Genomic DNA, 12653 nt, shown 5'->3' with positions numbered 1-12653 from the left:
TCTAAGGCAATGCTCCATAGTCTCCTGTGCCTTGTTACATCTCTTACACATATCTGAAGAAGCTAAATGCCGCTTGAATCGAAAGGTCTCAGTTGGTAGAGCATCATGTAAGCCAAGCCACATAGTAAATTTGAACTTCTCCGGAATATTTGTATTCCACAACCAGTTCCAATTATTATTGGCATTCCAATTTAATGTTTTCTTTAATAGCCATCTATAACCCTCCCTTGCACTATACTTTTTTGTTGCTGCAGGCCACCACTCCCACTGTGGTTCCAACTCAGTCGAACTAGGATATCTCAGACCACAAATAAACTGCTTAATCTCATGCGAAATAGGCGTGGTAAGATTATCAACCTCCTAAGACACCCCTTTCCACAAGTCAGCCACCATGAAATCTGATTCAGAAATATGTACATAAGGAACAAGGTTGCAAAACTTACCAAAAGGAGTCCACTCATCATACTAAACTGATTTGTGGATATCTCCAATATTCCAATGAAGCCCTTCCTTGAGATGCTCATAGGCACTAACAATGTTCTTCCAGGTAGCCGATGAAGAATTTCTACTGTTTTCGTTCATACCAGATTGATTCCTGGGATATTTATGCTTCAGAACCTGCACAGACAATCTCATACCAACTTTTTCAGAAGCGCCATGTTAGCACATGAAGTATCCCTAATACCCAATCCTCCTGCCCTTTTAGGAGTTATGACGACCTCCCACCTAACCAGAGGCAGCCCTTTGCCGGTCGCTTGGCCTTTTCACAAGAACTGTCTCATCAAGGAATCAATTTTATTACATGGATACCTTGGGAGAAGAGAAATTTGCATTTCATAAACTGGGATAGAGGCCATAACTGATTTAACAAGGCAAAGCCTTCTTGCCTTATTCAGCAGGCATCCTTTCCAACTGGAGAACTTCCTTGAAATTTTTTCAATAACCTCTTGAGCCGTCTTCTTGAAAGCTCTGGCATGACCGATGTTAATTCTCAGGTATTTACCCAAATTATTGCACAAATATTTTTAATAACAATTGATTGCACGTCAATCCTAAATAAATATATATAAATTGAATTAAACAAACTCAATTTAAACATATATACACATAAATTAAATTAACCCAATTCAATTTATGAATTAAATTCAAATAAATTAAACTAACATGATTTGATTTACAAACAAAGAGATAGAAAATAGTAAATCAAAATAATATAATTCAATTTATTAATTTTTTGCTACAACTACGACAACGAAGTAAAAAGAGTAGTGAAAGTGACCACTCAGTGTTACATTATACTCGCTTACTCTAATGTCATTATAGTGTTATTCTACTACACACTAGCTCTCTAACTTTCTTATTAATTCACTTTTATTTATTAAATATCTATCAAAACAAAATTACTCAAAAAGAAAAAATAAAAAACTGAGGCGGTCACCAATCAAGGTTAGCAATTAGTATAGTAATAGGTGCAATAATTTGTTAAAATTTAGGGTTATTTGTTTTATTTTATGATTCATTATAGATTTATATGTCTATGTTTATAATTGATTAGAGATTTTAGTGTCTTATTAAACTTTTTTTAAATGTTTACTTGTCTTACTTTATAGTAGCTTATTACTGACATAATAGAAATAGTTTTGTCTCTTGTGATGATTTCTTGACACATAATCAATTAAAGTTACATGTAAGCAAAATCTGTTAAGTATGGATGAAAAGTTTAATAGAAGGGCCAAAAAGTTTGACAAAGTTAGTGGTTAGGAACTGCATTGTCATTTTCCAATCAATAAGCGGCATGTTATCATTTTGAACAATGGTTAGAGGTCAGGTTACATTGGGATTTTATTATTCATTCACTATAAGAAAAATGTTGAGTATTGTCAGATTTGACAATAAATTTGCCATCTTAAATTATTACCATTGGAATTGATATTCCGATGGTAACGTCGACGGTAATATTTAGAGAGAAAAAAGAAATTTTGGTGCGCTCACAATCGTCGAATTTTTCGACAATAAATTTGACGGTAACGTTGTTTAGTAAAACGTTGTGTTTTGGGAACACAGAAAACGTTACCATCGGATTAATTCGACAGTAAATTTGGGGCTAAATTCAAACGCAAAGCCTTCCCCCTCACTTGTCCGACACCATTCTCTCTCTTCTCTCTCTCTCTCCCCTTATCTACTCGCTACCGTGTCTGGAGCACCCATTGTCACCACCGCTGCACGTGCTTGTCGAATCTACTCTTGTTGTCCCCCTTGCATCCTCCGTCGCAGTTACTGTTCACATCGTCGTCACCATCGCCTCTATCACTATGATATTAAAGAGAGACTATGGCCACCATCATCAGATTGGTTTATTATTATTATTATTATTATTATTATTATTATTATTATTATTATTATTATTATTATTATTATTATTGTGATTATGAAATTTTGATAATACTTAAAGAACTGTATTAGGCTATTAGATATACAACGAAATTAATTATTAAAATTAGTTATTAGTATAAAATATATATTAAAAATATATTAAATTATATATATATATATATATATAATTATTTTTAGTATATATATAAAATTTTTTATATTTAAAATATATAACTAAAATTAAGATTACACTTTTTGGTATTTGCCAACAATTTTAATGCCAGCAAAATTTTTTTATTTTTATCCTCGAGATGAGAATTGAAGTAGTTCCACCAATTTTCAATGCTATTAGTAGGTTTCTTATTGTTAGGATTTGGTTGAATTAGTCCCACATTGCTCAGGATAGCAAATGGAGTGGGTGGCCTAGGCTATAAATATGAGGCTAAGTTCTCCATTTGTTTTTGCACCAGTCAGAAACACTTTAAGCTTGTATCTGATTTTTCTTTTCCTCTGTACTCTTTATTAGAGAGTGTTGTGAGGTGTAGTTAGATATTTGCTTTGAGAGAGTGTGGGTGTACTGGGGTGCCGGTGAGAGAAAGAAGTCTATGTGTTGTAACAATTTTCACATAGTGATATTCTCTGGTTGTCATTTGACAACGGCCGTGGTTTTTTCTCCGGTAATTGGAGTTTCCACGTTAAATTCTTGTGTTGTGATTGTGTCTATTTTATTTCTCTGTCAAAGGTGTTTTCTCAAGGGGGAATGGTGTATTATTCCCAACAAGTGGTATCAGAGCTTCGGTTCGGTGGGATTTATTCTTAGTATGCTCTGTGGTTGCAGTCTAGTCTGAACTTCCACATCAGAAAAGAATTTTGTCCTGTGGCTTGAGGTTGATCTTTGGTTGCTGTTGTTGTTGCTGGAAGGCAGTGTGACACTGTGAGAGTGCTATTTGGAAAGGTTCTGGCTAAGGAAAGACTTGGTATTTAAGTGTGTCCATTGTGACCCACCTCTCTTTCCTGGGGACCCTTCCTAGTGCACGGTTGAGTTATACTATTCCAGTATACGGTTGCAACAATGTCAGGATATTCAAATGCTGTGAAGCTTGAAATAGAGAAATTTGATGGAAGAATCAATTTTGGCTTGTGGCAAATACAAGTCAAGGATGTGTTGATACAATCAGGTTTGCACAAGGCGTTGAAGGAGAAGATCTCTGGTTGCTCTCTCTATGAGAGAAGATGATGTTCTCTAGAAGACAAGAAGTATCCTCATGGTATTACCGCACTGCCATGGGTAAGGATGAGTTGTGGCAATCGGGTCCACAATTGCACACGGGCATTGGTTGGCGTTGAGATGCAAGGTGTGTGGCGGAGTTAGGTCGATGGCTGAAGAACTTCTAGGAAAAGCCAATTTGGAAGTTGCACCATGAATTTTCAGCAAGGTTTCGATCTGTACCAAGGTGAAATGCTTGGAGTGGTCTAATTCCAAGTGAGTATACTTTCATGGTGGAGTATGATAGTTCTCTGAACTATGATTGTCGGTATAGACAATGGCAGCAAAGAATTGTCGGTGTTGACAATGGAAGCTGAAGATATGTGACTATTTCAATCAATGTGGAGATTGTTAGGATTTGGTTGAATTAGTCCCACATTGCTCAGGATAGCAAATGGAGTGGGTGGCCTAGGCTATAAATATGAGGCTAAGTTCTCCATTTGTTTTTGCACCAGTCAGAAACACTTTAAGCTTGTATCTGATTTTTCTTTTCCTCTGTACTCTTTATTAGAGAGTGTTGTGAGGTGTAGTTAGATATTTGCTTTGAGAGAGTGTGGGTGTACTGGGGTGCCGGTGAGAGAAAGAAGTCTATGTGTTGTAACAATTTTCACATAGTGATATTCTCTGGTTGTCATTTGACAACGGCCGTGGTTTTTTCTCCGGTAATTGGAGTTTCCACGTTAAATTCTTGTGTTGTGATTGTGTCTATTTTATTTCTCTGTCAAAGGTGTTTTCTCAAGGGGGAATGGTGTATTATTCCCAACACTTATGTTACATTTGAAAGAAACTAAAAGATAGGGATTGACAGATACCGAGACATAGAGATTTAATTAAGCTTTTAAATTGTGTTTGGTTTAAAATATATAAGATTGAGGTATATGTTAGTATTTTATTTAATTTAAGATAAATATAAAAAAAAAGATTATAATTTATTTTTAAAGAGGAGTAGAATTAGAATTTTAAAATTTAAATGAGGGTATTTAAAAAAAATGTTACTAAAATTTTAATTTTTATTCTAAAAAATTTTAATTTTCTGTGTCTTTATTTTTTAAAAATACTACAGAAACTAAAATTTTGTGTTTTGAAACTAAAATTTTAGTTTCAATTTCTAATTACCAAATTTAATATTAAGTTCTAATTTTCAGTCTCATTCTTAGTTTCTATAAATAAATACAGTCTGAGAGACGTTCAAAAACAATGTTTCTTTAAATATGATTGCGTAAACTTATGATTTTTTCTTTTTATTTTATTAGAAAAATATAGGAAGCTAATATTAATTCAACCAACTAATTTAAAAATCAGCTAACAATTAAAAAGAAACAACCACAAAAAAAAAAAGAACATTCAAAACTAAAAATAATAAAAATACAAAATTTAAGAATATTTGAACGCATAGTAAAATAAAACTAATTTATAATATAGAATTTAAGATTTAGAATTTAAAATTAGTTTTATAGTTATTAGAATTAGACCGAATTAGCCGATTTAATTAAAAAATCGGTGAATCGAACATTAAAAAAGAAATATTCAAAACTAAAAATAATAAAAATAGAAAACTTAAGAATATTTGAAAGCATAGTAACATAAAACTAATTTATAATATAAAATTTAAAATTTAAGATTTAAAACTAATTTATCAATTCTTAGAATGTAAGGTTTAAGATGGCCAAAGGCGTGGTGGTGGCCGACCATGGTGGTGAATGGCTGATGATGATGTATAAAATTGTGATATTAAAAAGAAGGAGAAAAAATGAGAAGGAATAAAATGATAATTTCAAAAAAAAAAAAAAATTGTTAAGTGAAAAAAGGTTTGTTTATTGGCTAGTTGGCTAATAGGATGTTGGTTTCCTCGTCGGATTGTCTCGGGAATGAATAAACAATTAAAATAATAATAAAAAATTTATATTGCCAACAAAAATAACTCTCAAAATATAAACGACAAATAATTTTTGAATAATTTTAAAATAAGACAAAAATAATTAAAATAATCAAATTTTATAATTAAGTGACAAATTATTTTGTATTTGACAAATAATTTCTATATTTTTTTAATCCAAATTTTCTCATAAACCTTTGGATAATTATTTATAACACACAAATAACTAGAACAAAAATAGATTTTTAGACTATTTTTTTAAAATTCTAATAATTTACAATAAAAGATGAAATAAAAAAAATTTTTTGTAATAAAATCATAAATTTTAAGAATAAAATGTTTCATTCTTTTAATAATATGTGCAAAAAAAGCACATCAAAATTTGTTTTTTAAAATAGTTTTTGAGAATATATATTTAATAATTAGTCTTTTTTGTGATTTTTAAAATATTTTAAAGATTTTTTTGTCATTGGTATCTCTTAAAATTATATTTGTCGGTGATAAAAATTGGTGAGTATTATTTTTATAGTTTACTTGTTTTGAAATAGTAGCTTAAATATGTGTATTTATATCTTTATTGGCCTCTTCTCATCTATCATATCACCACCATTCGATAACTAATGCTAATTTATAAGTCTACAATTCTTGTTTTAATTTATAAATACTCATAAAAATTAACTATTAAATTAATTAACTATATGCTAATGAGCTATATTTTAAATGGTATAGCCTTTTCATATTTATTTATATAGATAATATTCAATTTGGTCCCTGAATTTACATGCGAATTTCAATTTAGTCCCTAAAATTTCAATTACCTTTATTTAGTCCTTAAATTTTGTGAATATAACTCATGTTAGTCCTTAAAACAATTTTCAACGTATAAACGTTAATAGAACACTATCGTAGACAGCCGGATGCCACACTAAATTTTGTAAAATGTTGTCGTTTTAGTTTTGGCACTCAAATAACCTAAAAATAATATCATAAGTGGTGTTTATTAAAATTTTACCTAACAAAATAAGTGATACGACGTCCTTTTTGAGCTATTTGAATGTCAAAACCAAAACTATATCATTTTACAAGTTTCAACATGACATCTGACTGCCTATAGCAGCGCTCTATTAATGTTTTTGTTCTGAAAATCGTCTCAGGGACTAATGTAAGGAACGTTTATAATATTTGGGGACTAAATAGAGGCAATTGAAATTTAAGGGACTAAATTAAGACCCGCATATAAATTTAGAGACCAAATTGAGTATTAAGTATTAACTCGTATTTAAAAGTCGTAAGTTCGAGTCTCACTCATAATTTAAAAAAAAAAGTTAACTATAGAGAATACATAAATACAAATCCATAATAATAATAATAATAATAATAATAATAATAATAATAATAATAATAATAATAATAATAATAATATGCAATATTCATGCCTGTTCGAAACGCAAATCATAGTATTCATTCTTATGTGAATGAGAATGAAAAACAAGAAATACTCTTTCTCGAAATATGGACAAATGAGAGTTTAACTCCTAAAAAAGTCGCTTTATGATATTTTCAACTTTAGAGCATATATTAACTCATATATCGTTTTCGGTTATATCAATTGTAATTTCAACTCATTTGATTTTTTGAAATGTAAGTAGCACTAACACTTTTATTTGCGAATCCCTTTGTTTAACTCTAAAAAAATAGTATAGAATAAAATCACAAAATAAAAAAATAGTAATAGAAAAATGAATTTGAATATTCAATAAGAGTAATATATTTAGATTTATAGATTTTATTAATCTATTAAATTTCGAATCTATTCGAAATCTTTTATAAATATTTTCTTCTCAAATTGAATACTATTCAATAATATTCTATTATTATTATTATTATTATTATAGCTGATTTTTATTATGCATAATTTTTTATTTACAAAACTCAATATTTTGGGTATCAATGAAAAGTTTATTTTTTAATTATGCATTATTATTTTCTCTTTAGCTGCTGCCTCATCTCTTTTTTTTTTTTTTTTTTTTTAAATATTTTGGTGGGATGAAATAGAATCTTAGTCCAGTTATCAGGTTTGGTCCAATCCAACTACGAAAAAGGTTATATTCAATGATTTTCTATAGTATTTGTCCAATCAAATTTTGTTAACGTTAAAGTCCAAAAACAAAAATTTTATTAACCTTTTCAAAAAGAAGTTAATGGTTGTGACGGGGTAGTGGGCAATTAAAGTCCAAAAAATAGAACAAAAAAAGTCCAAAAAAGTGGAAATTTTTAACTTTTTTTTTCACAGAAAAATTTTTAACCTTGAAAAAAAGAATTTAACAGTTAGGAATAGTGGAATAGGGTAGTGGGCAATTTACGAATTGTAATGGTAAAGTGAAGTAATTTATCCATTTCAGTGTGGTCTAGTGACTTATGAAGTTATGATACGTCTCTTAATAAAAAAAATTGTTGGTTCGAATTCCGCTTTATGCATGCAATAATTCATTAGCCAATAGTAAACTTTAAAATAAAACTTTGAACTGTGATAGATTAATCCTTGACGTACTCAACTAAAGAATATATGGACAAAAAAAAAAACAATTGGGGTTTCAAATTTTCATTTTAGACATGAAAAAAATTGTGGCAAATCTTTTTTCCTTAAGTAGATGTCCTGAAGCGAAAGAAAGGAACTAGTCATTGCATTAAGCAGTATATTTTTTTATAAAAAAAAGTTCATACCAGACTCGAAAGACTTGATGCATCATTAGTCCAATATGCATCATATGGACCAAATTAAACCTTGATTGGAAAATTGATGAATTTAAACAATCCATAATACGTAGAATACGGTGTGTTAGCGGTTTTTTTTTTCTGGACTAATGCATCGATGACTTGATAGTAAAAATGGATTATTTCAATTTTTTTTTTAAATGTTTGGTAAAGTGTGATCTCTCACTTTATATTCTTTAAGTGAGACAAAAAAAAAAAAAAACATATAAAAAAAGATATTGAATAATAAAAAATCACACTTTATCAAACAATTGAAAAAAATTTAAGAGGATCCACTCTCTAAAGAGATAACCCTATTGAAGCATCAACAAGATTTTGATTATAGTCTTGCAAAATACACTACTAGAGCATCGTTTTCCCACCTTGCCTCCCATACAGCATAACATCATCCATTTTGAGAAGCCAAACCATAAGAATTCACACATTTGTGCAAAAAAAGCAGCATTATTATCATGTTATGAACATTGCCTCCTTTGCTTTTGCAGATTAAATACTTAAAGTAGTTCCTAAGATTCATGTTGTGTATTGATTTAGTCCATAAAATTTTAATTGCACTAATGTTGTCCCCGAGATTGAGCTTCGAATACCATAGTAGTCCTTCGATCTCTTTCTGACAATGATTCAGTAAACGGAATGATAACCTAGAACTCTCTTGCTGCGCTGGACAATGATAAAATGACATTATTTGCTTTTGGTGACCAATCAAAACAGAAATAATGTCGTTTTGATAGTTGTGAGCATGTAAATAGTTTGCACAGACACTTCGATTGGCCATTTTTGCTTTAATTGGGCACTAAAAACAAACGATGTTGTTTCACCATTGTCACTACAAAGAAACCACTGAAAATCATCGGATTACCTGTAGAATTCTTAAAACAATTTCGCTGGTAATAATATTACCGTCGAACTAAATTTGACGGTATAAACATCATCGATAAGTATTTACTAGCGAATTTTATGAATCCAACGCTAATTAACGTCGAAAAGTTATCGATAGTAACTATTTCTGGAGTGGCCATCTTTATTTGTTATTACCGTCGAAAAAATCCGAAGATAAAATTGGCGCCATGTTTAATTTTTCTACGCCTTAATTATCGTCGAAATTTTTTTTCGGAAATTCCAATAGAAATATTATGTAACAAAATAATGTTAAAAATTCTAATGGCTATTATCAAATTTATCCCATGCAAAATCTGACTGCGCTAATTTTTAAAAAAAAATATTTTGTTTAATATTTTTAACTATGATTATCATAATTATAATCTGCTTTTACTAAGATCCACAATATGATAACAAACATTGAAATTAAAAATTAATGAAAACTAAATATTTTTCTTTAAAATAAAAAACTACAATATAATCTGGAATAACAACTATTAAAAATAGAATAAAGTAATCTTGTGAATAAAATAAAAGAAAATAATTTCAAAATACACAAAAGAAAATCCTAAGATTGCCCCATTTGTATTCCTCTTCTTCTTCGTCCCATCAACCTCTTGTTCATCATCCTTTCCGAATGTTACTTCTTGATTATTGAATTCCTCTTTCTCTTCTTCATTCCTTTCTTCTTCTTCGTTACCTTTTTCTTCTGGTGGATGAATGTCATCATGTATCCTAAGGTCAATGATTTCAACGTCCATGAGAGGTGACCTAAGGGTGATAGGATCACTAGTGTCAACCACCAACTTCGAAGGAGTTGGATCATCAAACTTGATAAGGTTGTTGGTCCTTCGTTCCATCAAACTCGATGCGACCTCTCGGTTTAGTCTTAAGTACAACTACCCAACTAGACTTATAATTTCCCAAATAAGGCAAATAATATATTTATCCTATATTTTAGGATAAAATAAAAGGGTTGTAATGTTTATATTTCTTATTCACATTTACTTCAGTGATATTGTAATCTTTATGCTTTCTTGTTCTCTGTCGCGGACTTGGATCAAACCACTCACATTTAAACACAAATACTGTGTATATATTGTGACAAAATTATTGTAATTGAATTATATTGTACAATACACCGAACTAATCAAAATGACCACTACTTGTGTCTTTGCGACTGATGAGCGGATAATTTATACGCTTTTTGGCATTGTTTTTACATAGTTTTTAGTATAATTTGATTAGTTTTTAGTATATTTTTATTAGTTTTTAAATAAAAATCACTGGTGCACGAAATCACAATCACACTTTTGCAATTCCGCACAACTAACCAGCAAGTGCACTGGGTCGTCCAAGTAATACCTTACGTGAGTAAGGGTCGATCTCACGGAGATTGTTGGCTTGAAGCAAGCTATGGTTATCTTGTAACTCTTAGTCAGGATATCAATAATTCTCAGATTTAATTGTAAAAAGTAAAAGAACATGAAATAAATATTTGTTATTCCGTAATGGAGGACAGGTTGAGGCTTTGGAGATGCTCCATCTTCTGAATCTCTGCTTTCCTACTATCTTCTTCTTCATGCATGCAAGGCTCCTTCCATGGCAAGATTTATGTTGGGCATCACCATTGTCAATGGCTACTTCCCATCCTCTCAGTGAAAATGTTCCAAATGCACTGTCACCGCACGGCTAATCAGCTGTTGGTTCTCGATCATGTTGGAATAGGATCCATTGATCCTTTTGCATCTGTCACACGCCCAACACTCGCGAGTTTGAAGCTCGTCACGGTCATCCCTTCCCAGATCCTACTCAGAATACCACAGACAAGGTTTAGACTTTCCGGATCTCAGGAATGGCCGCCAGTAATTCTAGTCTATACCACGAAGGTTCCAATCTTAGATTAGAAACCTAAGAGATACACATTCAAGCTTGATTGCATGTAGAACGGAGGTGGTTGTCAGGCACGCGTTCATAGGTGAGAATGATGATGATTGTCACGGATCATCACATTCATCAGGTTGAAGTGCGAATGAATATCTTAGAACAGAAGCAAGCGTGATAGAATAAAAAACAGTAGTAATTGCATTAATTCATGAAGAACAGCATAGCTCCTCACCCCCAACAATGGGGTTTAGAGACTCATGCCGTAACAGATACAATATGAAACGTGTAGAGTGTCATGAGGTACAAGATGAATCACTAAAAGTAGTTTCTATAATAAACTAGTGACCTAGGATTACAGAAAATGAGTAAGCTAGAATAGTTAGTGTAGAAATCCACTTCCGGGGCCCACTTGGTGTGTGCTTGGGCTGAGCATTGAAGCTTTCACGTGTAGAGACCTTTCTTGGAGTTAAACGCCAGCTTTTTTGCCAGTTTGGGCGTTTAACTCCAGCTTTCATGCCAGTTCTGGCGTTTTGACGCTAGAATTTCTATACTAAAAACAATGCCAAAAAGCGTATAAATTATCCGCTCATCACAACACCAAACTTAAATTGTTGCTTGTCCCCAAGCAACTGAAAATCAAATAGGATAAAAAGAAGAGAATATACAATGAATTCCAAAAGCATCTATGAAGATCAGTCTTAATTAGATGAGCGGGGCTTTTAGCTTTTTGCCTCCGAACAGTTTTGGCATCTCACTTTATCCCTTGAGGTTCAGAATGATTGGCATCTATAGGAACTCAGAATTCAGATAGTGTTATTGATTCTCCTAGTTCAGTATGTTGATTCTTGAACACAGCTACTTTATGAGTCTTGGCCGTGACCCTAAGCACTTTGTTTTCCAGTATTACCACCGGATACATAAATGCCACAGACACATAACTGGGTGAACCTTTTCAGATTGTGACTCAGCTTTGCTAGAGTCTCCAATTAGAGGTGTCCAGAGCTCTTAAGCACACTCTTTTTTGCTTTGGACCACGACTTTAACCGCTCAGTCTCAAGTTTTCACTTGACACCTTCACGCCACAAGCACATGGTTAGGGACAGCTTGGTTTAGCCGCTTAGGTCAGGATTTTATTCCTGTGGGCCCTCCTATCCACTGATGCTCAAAGCCTTGGATCCTTTTTATTTTACCCTTGCCTTTTGGTTTAAAGGGCTATTGGCTTTTTCTGCTTGCTTTTCTTTTTCTTTTTTTTTCTTTTTTCTTTTTTTCTGCCCTTTTTTTTCAATTCACTGCTTTTTCTTGCTTCAAGAATCATTTTTATGATTTTTCAGATTATCAAATAACATTTCTCCTTTTTCATCATTCTTTCAAGAGCCAACAATTTTAACATTCATGAACAACAAAATTCAAAAATATGCACTGTTCAAGCATTCATTCAGAAAAAAAGTATTGCCACCATATCAAAATAATTAATCTGTTTTAAAATTTGAAATTCATATACTTCTTTTTCTTTTGCAATTAAAAACACTTTTTATTTAAGAAAGGTGATGGATTCATAGGACATTCATAGCTTTAAGGCATAGACACTTAGACACT

The sequence above is a fragment of the Arachis ipaensis genome, chromosome B6, assembly GCF_059453495.1.
Source record: "Arachis ipaensis isolate K30076 ecotype BB chromosome B6, ASM5945349v1, whole genome shotgun sequence".
NCBI classification, from domain to species: Eukaryota; Viridiplantae; Streptophyta; class Magnoliopsida; order Fabales; family Fabaceae; genus Arachis; species Arachis ipaensis.
This window is presented reverse-complemented; position numbering follows the sequence as displayed.